This window comes from Triticum aestivum, chromosome 4D, assembly GCF_018294505.1.
Source record: "Triticum aestivum cultivar Chinese Spring chromosome 4D, IWGSC CS RefSeq v2.1, whole genome shotgun sequence".
NCBI lineage: Eukaryota > Viridiplantae > Streptophyta > Magnoliopsida > Poales > Poaceae > Triticum > Triticum aestivum.
The window spans coordinates 187,495,258-187,504,006 of NC_057805.1; positions in this window are offsets into that span (position 1 = coordinate 187,495,258).

The window sequence follows — 8,749 nt, forward strand, 5'->3', positions numbered from 1 at the left end:
CCTTCAGGGTCCCGCCAGTCTCTAGTGGGAGAATTATGAAGCTATGCATCCAGCCGGTCAGGTTACTACCTGGGTGGATTTCAGTGAAGCCTTTCGTGAGCACCACATCCCAGAGGGCCTAATGGATCATAAAAGGGAGGAGTTCTGTAACTTCACCCAGGGCAAGCTAACTATGGATGTCTACAACCGTGAGTTTGGGAATCTTGCATGCTACGCTCATGAGGAAGTGTCCACTGATGCTAAGAAGCATGGAATGTTCCGGAAGGTACTTAGACTAGAGCTTCGTCGTGACTGTAACGCCCAGATAATCAAGCTACAGTAATCCCCTACTAATGATGCCAAGCCATCACTGTTATTGTTGCTAATCTCACTTTGATTCAAAACCAATTCAAATTCAATTTAAAAATAAAGTCAAATAAATTATTTCTCCAAACAGTAAAACAAAAATGTTCATTGGGTTGAAAATATTCACTAACTAAATGTCATGAGTGATTCAACATCATTTGAGATAGCTAATTTCCCCTGGGAATTAAAGCAGTTCCAAATCAGCATTTTTACATGCTTTTCCAGTTGTGAAAAATCCAAATAAATTCAAACTCCTCCCGAACTTTTTGTGGCAGTGGCAGGTATTGCAATGTATTTATTTGGCCAAGTTTCACATTTTTTTCAAAGACCAATTGGCAGCTCAAATATTGCAAACAGATTATGTTCAAGACAAACAAAAAAACATATATAACAAAAAGCGGGCCTAACTACTACTGTGCACTAGTAGCCCATTTCTACAGTACATGGCCCAGCCCAACAATCCCCTTTTCCCCTTCCTCCTGCTACAGGAGGCGGGCAGGGGATCGTGGCGGCCATCCCATGGTGCCCGGCCAGGTGCCGACCATCCATCGTCCTCCCGATGTGGATAAGAACGACCCCGAGCACCCTGGATCAAACCCTATCTCCTTCTTCCCCTTTCATTCGCTCCTTTGCTTGAACCGGAAGCCTCCCGCTGCCTTGCCGCCGCATTGCCCTCATCGCCGTGGTCACCGGCCTACCCACGACCAACCAAGGCGCTCAAGAGGACCGCTACCGTCGTCCTCTTCGACTGCGAGGACCCGCATGAGCTCGGACGCCCACAAGCCGCCACCTTCATCGAGAATCGCCGACAGCATCCGCCGCTCATCGTCAGTCGATCCGCTTGACCTCGACAGTCCCCGGCCTCTACGACCTCGCCGTCGGCCCTCCCGCTGTGAGCATCGTCGATTCCCCCCCCCCTTCGTTTGGTTGCCATGACCGCCGCCCCTTGTCGCCCAAAGCCGTGCCCGCACGCGCAGACCGCTGCCCTCGCTCGCATCGTCACCCCCAGGCCGCTGCGTCGGCTACCTCGGCCACGGGCGCCGCAGCCCTGCGTTTTCCCCACACCGGCCGCTGCGGCAATATGCCGCCGTGGCCTTTGCCCCGTTCGCCGCAGTGGCTATGCCCTACCGCTGCTCGCCCCCCCTCCCCCCGCTCTGCGTGCGCCCTTTCCCCATTGCTCCGGCACGCACCGGCCGCGGCCGCCTACGCCCGCAGCCACGGCGCCCGACCGCGCCCACTCCACCCATCTCCGCCGCCTGCCGCTCGCTCATCGGCGGCGACCCGTGCTCGCGTAATCTGCTCGCCGGCCGTGCCCCGCACCTGGCCCGCGCTTGCAACGGCCGCGCTCCGGCCATGGGTCCGGCCCTTGTACGCGCATGTGCGCCAACGTGTGGCCACTGGCTTCCAGCCACTGCCATGTGGCCCCTCCCATTAGTTAGCTTACTTAGGATTAACTAAAAATTAGTTAAGTTAATTGACCCCCCCTTGTCACTAACAGCATGGCCCCACTTAGTAGTTATGCTAAATAGATTAAATAAACACTGTTTTATTTAACTCTACTAAAAACTGACTCAATGGCAACCGGGCCCACCTACACTATTCACTTTAACCAGTCAGCGCTGACTGGACTAGTTGACTAGGCCCCTGGACCCCACTGTCATACACATAGGCTTGGGTAGATCTAGGTAACAAAAGATTATTTTGCTTTTATTTTCGACTTAAAATAAACCCAGTAATTTGGAAATTCAATAAAACTTTGAAATTAATAGAAAATAAACTGTAACTCTGATGAAAATGTTTTCTACATGAAAGTTGCTCAAAAAAACGTGAAGAATCCAAATGCGCGGTCCGTTTACCTGTCAGATGCCTCTAAGTATCCTAAAATGAAACATTCCCCCTCGGGTCACCTGTTTGACATAGGTCCGGAACTGGGAGAACATTCCCGGTTGAATTCCCCCTTCACCTATATCGTGTAGCCATACGTTAGATCACACCCGGCAGTGCATATTGCCATGTTATTCTTTGATGCTTTGATTGCTCTATTATTTATTGTGTTCCCCCTCCGTTCTTCTTTCCGGTAGACCCCAAGACTGGCGGCGACCCCCAGTTCGACGACGGTGTTGACAACCCCTCGTCCTTGCCAGAGCAACCAGGCAAGCCCCCCCTTTAATCATCCCGATATCGCCCATTCTATTCTCTCATGCTTGCATTAGATTTTGCTACTGTTATTGTTTGCTCCTATATGATGCATAGCCTCCTTTTGTAACCTGCTCATTGTACCTTACCTGCTTATCCTAAACTGCTTAGTATAGGTTGGTTAGGGATCCATCAGTGGCCCCCACCTTGTCCTTGTTGCCCCTACTTCATCATCGAAAACCCGATCAACGGGATCAAAGACCAGGCCCGGCACCGCACATCACTTTCCCCTTAGTTGCTCGACACTACTGGGTTACTATTGAGTACCGAGGATGAGACCTCATCAGCACTTCTGATGTTAACCCTGTAGTGTAGCTATTCGGCCGTGGTCATCGAGGGTGATTTCCTCCTTAACCACTTCCGATACGGCTCTGTCGTGCAACCCCTCAAGTGTGAACCTCGAGGGTGGATCCTCTTAAGTTCACCTTGATGATTACATCGAGTGGAATTCACCGGGGGTGATTCCTCAGGTTTTCCCCTCGATGTTTGGACACACGGATATTTGGAGTTTACACCTGTTACTTGGAAAGGCGGGTCGACCCTGAGGGGTACCCGCGAGTGATGTGGAGACGGGTTAACCTGGAGGGTGCCCGCGAGATACTTACGAGGCGTGCGGGCATTCCTAGCCCTTGCCGCAAGTCCTCGAGACGGGGCAACGGGGTCACATCTTTCGTGAGTCTCTGCTTGTTACCGTGTGCTCCTAATCCACTACGATTTGGATATTTGATCCGAGGGGCCTCTGGCCTGATAGCACTAACCATCACGTGGGCATAGTATGGGCGTTCTGCGTCGTATGCATCAGCCGAAGCTTAATAGATGTCAGCGACTGAGCGGCGCGCGCCGGGTTGGACTGGTAAGCACCTGCCTTTTTTAAGGAGGTAGCTAGGTCTGCTCACCGGCCGTGTTCCCAACGTGCAGGAGTTCTCAGGGCGATGGCCCATGACCCCTGGGGGCATAGGTTTAGTCCGGCGTGCAGACCTCTCTATTAAGCATAGGTCGGGTTCGGCGTATTGTCTGACGGAGGCCGGGCATGACCCAGGAAAGTGTGTCCGGCCGGAGTTAATCGAGCGTGGTGGGTAAGTTGGTGCACCCCTACAGGGAAGAAAACATCTATCGATAGCCTGTCCTACGATAACGGACACTTGGAGTTGTATCTCGATCGATACAACTAGAACTGGATGCTTGATGTGATAACTGGATAGTATGGCTCTGGGATTGTTTTCTCGCAGGGAGTCGAGAAAGGATCTCTGGCCAAGGTTGATAACACTACTACTACTTTACTTTATGCTACTCTTTCCTGTTCTGATGCTGCACGATGCTTGGAGCTGCTTGAAGATGCTAGTCTTCGATAGGCTAGGCTTTCCCTTCTCTTCTGGCATTCTGCAGTTCAGTCCACATATACAGCCCATTTAGTTGATACCGATGCATATGTAGTGTAGATCCTTGCTTGCGACTACTTTGGATGTGTAATCACGGTTGCTTTGCTCCCCCATTTCCCCCTTTCTTCTTCTTTCCGGTTGATGCAACCAGATGTCGGAGTCCAGGAGCCAGATGCCACCGCCGATGCTTACTACTACGTGGAGGCCGCAGACGACTAGGAGTAGTTAGGAGGCTCCCAGGCAGGAGGCCTTGCCTTTTCGATCAATGTTGCTTTTGTGCTAGCCTTCTAAAGGCAAACTTGTCTTACTTATGTCTATGCTCAGATATTGTTGCTTCCGTTGACTCTTGTGTATTCGAGCCCTCGAGACCCCTGGCTTGTAATATAAAGCTTGTATTATTTTAATTTGTGTCTAGAGTTGTGTTGTGATATCTCCCCGTGAGTCCTTGATCTTTATCGTACACGTGTATGATTAGTGTACGATTGAATCGGGGGCGTCACAAGTTGGTATCAGAGCCGACTTCCTGTAGGTACCCCCTTTCCAACTCCTTGGCCGAAGTTGAGTCTAGTCACTACAAAAAACTTTTACTAACATGGCTATGTGGCTTACGGGCCCACGTCGCCATCGGGTGGTGTTAGGATCTTTTACTCCTCGTCTATACTCTGAGACTCTGATCTCTCTTCTATTAGGGTTAAATGATTTTACTAACTCTACTTCTAGGTTCTCGTAACTACTTCCTCCCGGAGAGCCACTTCATTCCAGATGATCGCCTGCTTCCCCAGAAGTCTTCGAAGATACTCTCCGATGTTCGCTCGCGAACTTGTGCTCATCACTTTTGCGATTCCCTTCCACCGTCAACCCCTATGGAAAACTACATACACTTGCCATTCATACAATCATTCCTCGATGCTCTTGTTATTACAAGATGCCCCAAAATTATCTATTGTTTCGAGAATCCTTTGAGCTTACTGCCTTGCAGTTCTTTACCACATGAATACCCCTACGGATAATTCCTCACACTTATCGAGTATTCTCTCATCCCTAGTTGTTCTTGTGTTTCACAAAATTCTTCAAAATACTATTCGATCTTCTGAAAATCCTTAGTAGCTTATTGATCTTGTTCTTCCTTACTTGCTTGCATTTTGGTTAATTCCATATGTCTAGCAATATTCATTAAAATCCTTTGCGATTGTCGTCCTTACCCTGTCGATTCAACATGTGTGTGAATGCACGTAATCATCAGTTGTTCCCTAGAAATTGTTCTTCCAGCTCAGACGTCATTCCGGACACGAGCTGATTCTCGGCAAATCAAACCTTGATTGATTGCCCATCTAATCCTATTCAACATACTCATACCTAATCATAGCATCTGATTCTGATACACAGATCTGGGTATCGTAATTTCTTTGTATTGAAGCTTTGAAATTATCCTAAAATTTCTATAATTTGATGCCTTTGAATTCTTACTTCTTCTCGTTGAGTATCGTTACTCACATCAGATCCTTGTTGATCGCCAGATCCTTTGGTAGATTATTATCCGAAAGTGTCCTTCATATCCACTAACCTTGTGAGCTCTTCCCCTGATACATATTGCCTTTGGTAAATTGTATTCTTTGCTTTGTCAACCATGATCTGCTTCCGAGCTTGAGTTAATTACCTCAGAAGTTTTTGCAAATGTTCCTAAGATTCCTTGATGGGTTGACCTAATGCTTTCCCTAATTTGTGTGAACCTGGAAATTTCTATGGGTCATACTCTACTGGTGTTACGCCGGATAAAAATTTCTACACTAGAACTTCGTAAAAAGCGAGAAGTAAATGAGACGTTATGCATTGAAGTGGGAGTCGACCTTGAACTTTGTGTTCATGCCCATAGACACGATGTAGATCTTATCATGGAAGCTTCTCTTATAATCAAATGTTCCCTTGGTATAAGCTCATCTTGCATTTGTAAATTGATCCTTTGCAATCGTGGTTTCGACCATATTTTCTCCTTGATTCCATTTCCTGGACAAGTTAAAATACTTGTCTTCTGCAGATCATTTCATCTGTCCAACCTCTATTTTTGATCTACCTCGAGTATTGCCCCTTGTTATCTCGAGGATATTGTGTCATTGCACTACCTCTTGTGAATTCTCATTGGAATGATACTCCATCACGTCATTCCTAGCCTGATCGGCTATATCATTATCGTGATAATTTTTAACGGTGCTACCTGATCCTTCTTCCTGGAGAACAATTTCGATGATGAGCTAAGCCTACATCGATTTTCCTCGTCATATCATTTGGTCTTCAATAGCAAGCTTAATTTCGAGTTTGTGTCATACTCGTGGTTCCCATAACCTTTCGCTTCATCATTCCTTTGAATTGATGTCATCGCTGATCGATTACATCTTCATGAAACCTCTCGACAAATATGTCGTTATCATTATCAACATTCTGAGCTCTTTCAGGATATTAATTGAATTCATGATGAGAAATGCAATCCTTGCCCCTCGATGATTTGTGTTATCATCGACAACATTCTTGCCTTCCCCAACACAAACTTGTTTATATAATTTTGGAAATACATCCTTTTTGACATGTCGATGGATTGTTGCTGAGCCCGTCGGCCACACCCTCATCTTTTCCGTGCTGAAATTGTATGACATATTTTCTAAGTTGTTTCCAATGGATCCTTTGTGTATCCAAAGTCTGACCTTTACTTGACACCATATCATTGTCGCATCGAAGCATGACTGTGGTATTCCGAATATCAACAAGAACATTGAAAGCATAATACAAAATGTTTCTCATTTAATTACCCTCACACCATTGTATGGGTAATATCATGATTCTCCCCTCTCCCCATTATCTAAATGCTTTTGAACTTGCTATCCTATCATGTATATCCCGCTCCGCTTTTCCTTGGGAAGGATATACTCCCAACTCTTATGTGTAAACACATCTTCCTTTAATTTGGGTTGTTTGATTCGATAATCATATTTTCCCTTTCCATTGGTTTGTTTAACCCTTCTTGTGATCTATATGATATAAGAAGTAATAATTCCCTTCTTATGTAAACACCTCGGTGTACAACTCTATCAGTAAGACCCTGTTACTATTGTTGATGACATTCCGGTAACCACCGATGGACGTGAACCTTGCCTATTGGTCCGCCTTGTTCAACAAGCAGGAAAATGGTTCTCTTCGGCCCTTGGTACCAACGTCGTTGCCAATATAACTGACAGGCTATCCTCTGACATGCCTTGCTATCAGGACCGTACAAGATGTCAGCACCCTTCCTACTTTTTAACCCACATGGTGGGCCCATAACCCATAGTTCCATAGGATCGGAACCTGACTCTCCTGTACAACCTTGATTCCGAAATATTCTTGGCACTCGGCTTCGTATGTAATACACGAGCTAACTTCCTCAACATGTTTCATTTCGGTATCAGAGGCAACATTATTCTTCTTTGCTCTGAACCCCTTCATCACCTATTTTAGGCATCAGCTGGATGCCTACCTGGTTAAAACTTGTTGAATCTCCGTATAGCACTCTCGATACGTCCTGGTGCTTCTAAAATCTCCTTCCTTGAGATAACTACCGAATGTTGATCCTTTCAGACATTCGTCCTTATAGCTTCCCCCTTACTCCACCTCTTAAATCTCGGGACGAGATTTCTTGTAGTGGAGGAGATTTGTAACGCCCGGATAATCAAGCTACAGTAATCACCTACTAATGATGCCAAGCCATCACTGTTACTGTTGCTAATCTCACTTTGTTTCAAAACCAATTCAAATTCAATTTTAAAATAAAGTCAAATAAATTATTTCTCCAAACAGTAAAACAAAAATGTTCGTTGGGTTGAAAATATTCACTAACTAAATGTTATCTGTGATTCAACATTATTTGAGATAGCTAATTTCCCTGGGAATTAAAGCAGTTCCAAATCAGCATTTTTAAATGCTTTTCCAGTTGTGAAAAATCCAAATCAATTCAAACTCCTCCCGAACTTTTTGTGGCTGTGGCAGATATTGCAATGTATTTATTTGGCCAAGTTTCACATTTTTTTCAAAGACCAATTGGCAGCTCAAATATTGCAAATAGATTATGTTTAAGATAAACAGAAAAACATATATAACAAAAAGCAGGCCTAACTACTACTATGCGCTAGTAGCCCATTGCTACAGTACATGGCCCAGCCCAACAATCCCCTTTTCCCCTTCCTCCTGCTACAAGAGGCGGGCAGGGGATCGTGGCGGCCATCCCATGGCGCCCGGCCAGGTGCCGGCCATCCGTCGTCCTCCCGATGTGGATAAGAACGACCCCGAGCCCCCTAGATTGAACCCTATCTCCTTATTCCCCTTTCATTCGCTCCTCTGCTCGAACCCGAAGCCTCCCGATGCCTTGCCGCCACGTTGCCCTCATCGCCGTGGTCACCGGCCTCCCCACGGCCAACCAAGGCGCTCAGTTGGACCGCCGACGTCGTCCTCTTCGACTACGAGGACCCGCATGAGCTCGGACGCCCACGAGCCGCAACCTTCATCGAGAATCGCCGACAGCATCCGCCGCTCACCATCGGTCGATCCGCTTGACCTTGACCGTCCCCGGCCTCTATGACCTCGCCGTTGGCCCTCCTGCTGTGAGCATCGTCGATTCTCCCTCGCCCCTTCGTTTGGTTGCCGTGACCGCCGCCCCTTGTCGCCCGAAGCCCTACCAGCACGCGCAGACCGCTGCCCTCGCTCGCATCGTCACCCTCCTGCCGCTGCGTCTGCTACCTCGGCCACGGGTGCCCGCAGCCCCGCGATTTCCCAACACCGGCCGCTGCGGCTGATGACACAGTGGC